The following is a 7,905-nucleotide window of genomic DNA, read 5'->3' as shown; positions in this document are numbered from 1 at the left end:
TCTCCGCAGCTGAGGGGGAGCTCTGTGGTCAGAATGTGATGTGGGAGGTCCTGGTGACATGCACCCCATTTCATGAAGCTCCCCGGAGGTCCCTAAACTAATTCTCTTTCCTCTCCCCCTCTCCTCCCTCCCTCTCTGTCTCTCAGCTCTTGGACTACGCGTGACCTTGAATAAACTCAGATTCAATGCTTTCCCTCTCTTTCCTTTGATGGCTGAGCTGGCCAGCCGGCTAAGACCTGTTCCTCCCCCTGCCACGGAAGATTAAAGAAGACAAGCAGGCCCCGCTGAGGGGTTCTCAGAGTGGGAATATAAATTAGCTCCCTCTCTGAGTCACCCCACCAGCTTTTCCTCCTCGGGCTCTATGCTGACAGCTCAGAGCCCGGAGCCAGCTTTGGATTCTGTGTTTCCTGCTCTCTCTGCCCCTCCCCCACAGGTGCTCTGTCTCTGTCTTAAAAATAAATAAACTAAAAGAAACCATTTTTTTTAAAGAGTATTTTGAGAGTCAGAGAGCAGGTGAGTGGGGGAAGGGCAGAGAAGAGAGAGAATCCCCAGCAGGCTCCACGCAGTCAGCACAGAGCCTGACGCGGGGCTCGATCTCATGAACCGTGAGATCGTGACCTGAGCTGAAACCGAGTTGACATTCAACCGACTAAGCCTCCCAGGTGCCCCACCGACCAGCTCTTCGAAACCTTCTCCACTCCCTCAAAAACAGCCTCCACCCTTTCTGAGGACTGTGTCTTCAAACACACCCTGAGCCTTCCAACCTCAGGGCCTTTGTGTTTGCTGTTCCCTCTGCCTGGGATACTTTTCCTGAGATGGCCATGGGACGCACCCCTAGGGACCAGCCATGCCAGTATGCCCAGGACTGAAGTGGCTCTGAGGACACGGACATTCCGTCCACAGTTTTGGTGTGAAAACGGGACAGTCCTGGGTAAACCTAGTCTGTCAGTAACTTCTGGTCTTGTTTAAATGCCACTTTTTCTTTTCTTTTTTTAATATTTAAAAAAATTTTTAAATGTTTTATTTATTTCTGAGAGAGCGTGAGCAGGGGAGGGGCAGAGAGAGAGGGAGACACAGAATCCGAAGCAGGCTCCAGGCTCTGAGCTGTCAGCACAGAGCCTGACGCGGGGCTTAAACCCAGGAACCATGAGATCATGACCTGAGCCGAAGTCGGACGCTCAACTGACTGAGCCACCCAGGTGCCCCTAAATCCCACTTTTTCAAGGGGGCCTTCCCTGACCATCCTATTAAAACAATTTTTTTAAATTTTATTCATTTATTTTGAGAGAGAGAGAGAGAGAGAGGGAGAGAGAGAGAATCCCAAGCAGGCTCAATGCTGTCGGCACAGAGCAGGACACAGGGCTTGAACTCCTGAGTCCTGAGATCGTGAGCTGCGCCTAAATCAACGGCTTATCCAAGCAACCAACCCACTGACCCATGCACGCACCCCTGCCTGTTTGTTTGGTGAACTCTCCGCCCAGGTATTGAACTGTGGCACTGAGCCCACAACTACTGCTCAATAAATATTTGTGGCACATTCCCTGTGATCTCTTCTCAACCCTCCCACATATTCCTTGGCCTATATCCCCACCCCCAGCCAAGGTCACCTAGTACTTTCCTGGTAGCCATAACCAAGGACCTGCTGGAATCTTACTGGCCTGACCTCTCCTCCCCTCTCCCTCCCTCCCTCCGGACACCTGACCAGGAGAGCCTGACTGTGAAGCTGCGCTCTCATCTGAGGGGTTTCTGGGTCTGCTTCTCTCTGAGCTCTGCCAGGGGAGCCCCCACTTCGCTGGTTTCCCATATGCATCTCCTAAATCTCCCTTGGAACGGCCTTCTGGAACCTGCCCCCTCTGGGCATCCCCATCTGTCTGTCTTCAGTGCAAAGCTCCCTCCCTCGCCTCCTAGAATCTGCCTCTCTCCCCTCACTTCCGGCCTAAGACACGGGGTCCCCTCCTACCCAGCTTCTCAAGCCAGAGCCCCGAGAGCCTTCCAGGGCCTCCTCCCTCTCCCAAAGTTCCTCACCCGATCCGTCCCTAAGCCTGGCCGTTGTGCTTTCTAAGGACCTCTTTAATCTATACAATTCTCGCCACCTCATTCATTCACTCAACAAACATTCACTGAGCACCTAGTAGGCGCCAGGTCCTGGGGTAGAAGATGCTGGGGATACCCCCGGAAACGATGGGGAGAGATTTCTGCCCTCCAGTTCTGCTGGGGGAGGCAAGAGTAAACTCATAAACGTGCATAACAGAATGTGCTAGAATGTGATCAGGGATAAGAAACAAGGAGTAAAGCGAGAGGAGGACAATGAGAGGGTTGGGCTGGGTGCAGTTGTGCAAAGGGTGCTGAGGCAGCAGCTGCGGGGATGTCTGGGAGGAGGCTGGGCCAGGCCAGGGAACAGCATGTCCAAATGTCCTGAGGCCAACAGACCTGCATGTTTGGCACAACAGGGCTTTTGTGGTTGGAGGTGAGGTCAGAGGAGCCCTTGAAGGTGCCTTGAAGGCCACCTCTTTTTACTTGCACAAACATCACGGTCTCCTTTTTTTTTTTTTTTTTAAATGTCTTATTTCTGAGAGAGAGAGAGAGAGAGAGAGAGAGAGAGAGAGAGAGAGAGAGAGAGAGAGAGAGAGAGAGAGAGAGAGAGAGAGAGAGACAGTGTGAGCAGGGAGGGGCAGAGACAGAGGGAGACACAGAACGTGAAGCAGGCTCCAGGCTCTGAGCTGTCAGCACAGGGCCCAGGCTGGAACACATGAACCGGGACATCATGACCTGAGCGGAAGTCAGACGCATAACCGACTGAGCCCCCCAGGCGCCCCGTCACTGTCTCCTAATACTGGCTCTCCTACCCCCACGCTTTGTTTTCTGACTTGATCTACATGCAAGACCCAGGGTGATCTTTAAAACAATTTTTTTAGGGGCGCCTGGGTGGCTTAGTCGGTTAAGCATCCGACTTTCGCTTGGGTCATNCTCCCTCTCTCTCTGACCCTCCCCTGCTCACGCTGTCTCTCTCTCTCTCTCTCCCCCTCTCTCTCCTAGAAATAAATAAAACATTAAAAAAATTAAAAAAACAAAAAACAATTTTTTTAACGTTTGTTTGAGAGAGAGAAAGAGAGAGTGCCTGTGCAAGCAGGGGAGGGGCAGAGAGAGAGGGACAGAGAATCCCAAATGGGCTCTAGAACACCGGCAGTGCAGGGCCCAACTCAGGACTCAAGCACACAAACCACAAGATGACAACCTGAGGCGAAGTCAGATGCTTCACCAGCTGAGCCCTGGTCACCCCTGTACTACTCTATTTTTTTTAAGATTTGGGTTTTTTTTTTATTTTAAAGAGAGAGAATGAGTGGAGGAGAAGGGTAAAGGGAGGGAGAGAGAAAAAGAGTGAATCTTAAGCAGGCTTCACGCTCAGCGCAGAGCCTGACGCAGGGCTCGACCCCACGATCCTGGGATCACGACCTGAGCCAAAATCAAGAGTCAGATGCTCAACAGACTGAGCCGCCCAGGCACCCTGAGAATGTTCTTGTTTTTAGGAAATATACCCCAAAATACTGAGGGGGAAATGGACATCATGCTTGCGATTTACCCTCAAACAGAGAGAGAGAGAGAGAGAGAAAAATAAAGGAGACAGCACAAAATATTGACAATGGGGAGTCTGGGTGTCTCTGTACTATTCTGACAATATTCTGTGAGTCTTAAATTATGTCAATAAAAATCAGTAGAGATTCTAATCCATTGGTTGTGTTTATGAAGTTCCTATGGCTGAAATTCTATGATGTCTGGGCAGCAGATGGCAGGCGGCAACGGATAGAACAGTTTTTGGGTTTTTTTTCAAATTTTTCAAATTTTTAAAAGTTTATTTATTTTTGAGAGAGATAGAGACAGTGCAAGTAGGGGACAGGCAGAGAGAGAGAGGGAGACAGAGAATCTCAACCAGACTCTGCCCTGTCAGCACCAGAGCCTGACGTGGGGATCGAACTCATGGAAACAGAGAGATCATGACCTGAGCCGAAGCCAAGAGCCAGCTGCTTAACTGACTGAGCCCCCCGGGCTCCTCTAGAACAGTTTAACAAAATGCGTCTGAGTGCTAAGCTGGCGGTGGAGATGGAGAGGACTGTCTTTTGTTCTTGAAACACATCCGGGTGATTTCTGCCCCAGTGCCTTTGCACACTCTTTTCTTTGTGCATAAAACAGCCTGTGCCCTACTTCTCCACTTCCTTCCCTCCCACTCAGGGCTTAGCTCAAACCTCACCTTTTCCCTTCTACTTCTGGTAGGCTTCATTTGCCCAACATATATCTCAGTGACCTCCACCTGAGTTAGATCGGCCACAGGAAACAGAATGAGGCAGTGATCGTGATAAGCAATAAAAAATGTGCAGACGGTAAACTCTACCAGGCGGGTGGGCCTCAGATCTGGGCACTTTACCCCTGCAGGAAGCCTCTAGACCAGCCGCTCACAGGGAACAATCAGATAGCACAGTAGGGAGCGCAGTAGGGATCAGTGGGGACCAGGGAGAGATGGAGAGCCACGCCCCATTTAGCTGACTGTCGCTGCCCCTTGGGGGTCCAGTTTGCCACCCTTCCAAGAGAAACCCAGAATCTGGCTGTTTATGAGAAATCTCTCTTTTTAAATGCTGGGCACTGGGAGAGACACTGTAGGTGGTAAAGCCTCGGGTTGCGAGCAGAATTCGTTCTAGAAACACGCTTGTAATCCAAGGCCCTGGAATATCAAAGGGAATTTCAAGAACCATTGGCTGAGCTGTGACCGGGTGACGTTCAGCGTCGCGTCGCGTGCTCCTCTAATGCAAGCAGTCGCTCATTGATCAGGTTAACGTTTATTAGAAATGGTCGCTCGGCTTGCGGAACACTCGCGGAACAAGTTACTTGTGACCAGAGGTTTTGCTGTATATACAATATCCCCTTTATGGGCTGAGGTCCTTAAGCGTCCGACTTTCGCTTAGGTCATGATCTCGCGGTTTGTGGGTTCGAGCCCCACGTCGGGCTCTGTGCTGACTGCCAGCTCAGAGCCTGGAGCCTGTTTCAGTCTGTGACTCCCTCTCTCTCTGACCCTCCCCTGCTCATGCTGTCTGTCTCTCTCTCTCGCCTAGAAATAAATAAAAAAACATTTAAAAAAAAAAAAAGAGTCTTACCATATCGAGGTGCCAATCGCAGAGGCGAACAGAAGTTGGGGACAGGGGCAAGGGCTCACGCGTTAAGCAAGGACACCCAGCTGCCCAGAAACATTTCACCTGGATTTCAGGTGACACCTGGGAGTCAGCAGCGCCTGAGTTTCCCACACAAGTGACCCCCGGCCCACTCCCGGGCCTCCTCCCCTCTCTGTCTACACTGGCTTTTCTGACCTACTCCAGCCTCGAGCTGGTGATCTCCAAACTGTTGACTCGGAGCCTCCGCCCTCACCACAGACCCGAAAATCCCACGCAGACGTCGGGTGGGCGCCCCCCACTCAAAAGGTCCCCCGCCCCACCTGCTCTTCCCCAGGCTTCCCGGTCACAGTGGATGACAGCTCAGTCCTACAAGCTGCTGGGGGGAGGGGTGGGAACCAAACCCAACCCCCAATGCCTTTTGGTGTCGAGTCCACCCGGACTAGTCTACAAGGAAATCCTGACATTCTAGCTTCAGAAGGGAGCCAGAAGCGGGCCACCCCTCACCATATCCACGGCCACAAGCCTGGACGGATTCAAATCACCTGCCTGGGTCATGGCCATGCTGGGCCCAAGGCCTCAGCCCTCGCCCCTGCCTGTTCCTCATGCGGCCGCCAGAGGGCGCCAGTTCCCCGCTTACAGGGCTCCCTTTGTTGCTTCTGGGATCAAGGGTCAAAGCCAAGACCTCAAGTGGCTGACAAGGCCCTTTTGCCCCCTTTCTGCCCTCACCTCCCGCCCTCTCCCCTTGCTCACCCTGCTCCAGTCACACTGGCCTCCTCACCGCTCTTCCCTGATCAGCGTCACCCCAGGCCCTTTGGACCGGCTTTTCCTCTGCTGGATTGCTCTGCCCCACACATTCTTGAGGTCTGATTTAAATGTCACCTCTCAAAAAAGCCTTCTGAACATGCCACCCTGTCTAACAGAGGACACAAATCCTCTCAAACAAAACAAAACAAAACAAAACAAAACAAGGGGTGCCTGGGTGGCTCAGTTGGTTGAGCGTCTGACTCTTGACCTCAGGGTCATGAGTTCAAGCCTCATGTTGGGCTCTGCGCCGGGTGTAGAGCCTACTTAAAAACAAAACAACAGGGTCGCCTCTGTGGCTCAGTCGGTTCAGCGTCCAACTTCAGCTCAGGTCATGATCTCACGGTTCGTGGGTTCGAGCCCCATGTCAGGCTCTCTCCTGTAGTACAGAGCCCACTTCAGATCTTCTGTTCCCCTCTCTCTCTGCCCTTCCCCTGCTCATTCTCTCTCTCTCAATAAATAAATAAACTTTAAAAAATATTAAAACAACAACAATAACAACAACAAAAAATCATCTGGTAAAGATACAGACTAAATTACTTACAGGTGAAACATGCCTGAAATTTGCTTTAAAATATTCCAGCAAAAGCAGGGGTGCCTGGGTGGCTCAATCGGTTGAGCGTTCAAGTTCGGCTCACGGTTTGTGAGTTTGATCTCCTCACTGGGCTCTCTGCTGTCAGTACAGAGCTGGCTTCAGATTGTCTGTCCCCTTCTCTCTGCCCCTGCCCGTCTCCCTTCTGTGGCACTCACTCTTTCTCTCTCTCTCTCAAAAATAAAGTTAAAGGGGCGCCTGGGTGGCTTAGTCGGTTAAGCGTCCGACTTTCGNGCCTGGGTGGCTCAGTCGGTTAAGCGGCCGACTTTGGCTCAGGTCATGATCTCACAGTTTGCGGGTTCAGGCCCCACGTCGGGCTCTGTGCTGACAGAGCCTGGAGCCTGCTTTGAATTCTGTCTCCCTCTCTCTCTGCCCCTCCCCCACTTGTGCTCTTCCTCTGTGTCTCTCAAAGATAAATAAATGTAAACAAAAAAAACAGTTTAAAAAAAGAGTCCGACTCTTGATTTTCTTGATTTCAGCTCAGGTCATGATCTCGCCGTTGCAGAGCTCGAGCCCCACATCAGGCTCTGTGCTGACAGTGCGGAGCCTGCTTGGGGTTCTCTCCCTCCCTCTCTCTCTGTTCCTTCCCCACTTGCTCTCTTTCTCTCACTCTCAAAATTAACAAATTAAAATAAATAAATTTAAAAAAATTAAAAATTTAAAGGAAGGTTCTGGAAGGTCCTCAAGGAGACTGGGCTGCACAGCCACACAGTTAGTTCTGACAGGGGTTTGCACCCACCTATTTTCTACAAAGGACGGAGTCCTTCTGGAGTAAGGTCAAACCGAGGCAGAGGAAACATTTTGGTCTGAGGGAGAGCGGTTCTGACAATGTCATCGTCAGGAGGCCACCTGGGCCTGCGGTCCTCACCTTGGTCAGGGTGTACATCCCGAGCAGGTTCACCTCCAGCAGCTCCCGGAAGCCCTGGGCGGAGGTCTCCTCGGGCCACTGTGGAGGCGGATCTAAGGGTGGGGGTGGGAGGCAGAGAGAGAACATGAGGGAGTGACAGAGAATGGGGAAGGGAAACAGGCATAGGAGGGAGAGGTCAAGGGGAGGGAATAGGGGAGAGTGATCTGATGGGAGAGACTCCAGGGGCAGCACAAAAGGGCCTGACCTTTCAGGAGCGACCATCCACCTAGTCAGAGAGTGAGGCTCACACGCCAGTGTGCCTCGCACACTCACAGACTCACAACGGGATCACACCCACCATCACCACACGCGCGCGCACGTGCACAGAGGCTAACACATGAGAGCTTCCACTTCCACTATTGTGTTCAACAACCTCCCACCCACCCCCAACACACACCTAGGGCCGCTGTGTGAGGCGGTGCCCTGTCCCACTGGTTGGGGGGGGG

General features: G+C 52.0%; 1 protein-coding gene across 1 annotated transcript in view; it reads right to left on the bottom strand.

Moving 5' to 3' along the window:
- Nucleotides 1-7,905, bottom strand: part of HSD17B14 (hydroxysteroid 17-beta dehydrogenase 14) — a 16,748-nt gene that overhangs the window by 1,461 nt on the left and 7,382 nt on the right. The window lies entirely within an intron of this gene.

This window comes from Crocuta crocuta, unplaced genomic scaffold, assembly GCF_008692635.1.
Source record: "Crocuta crocuta isolate KB4526 unplaced genomic scaffold, BGI_CrCroc_1.0 scaffold334, whole genome shotgun sequence".
In the NCBI taxonomy this organism is placed as follows: domain Eukaryota; kingdom Metazoa; phylum Chordata; class Mammalia; order Carnivora; family Hyaenidae; genus Crocuta; species Crocuta crocuta.
This window is presented reverse-complemented; position numbering and strand designations above follow the sequence as displayed.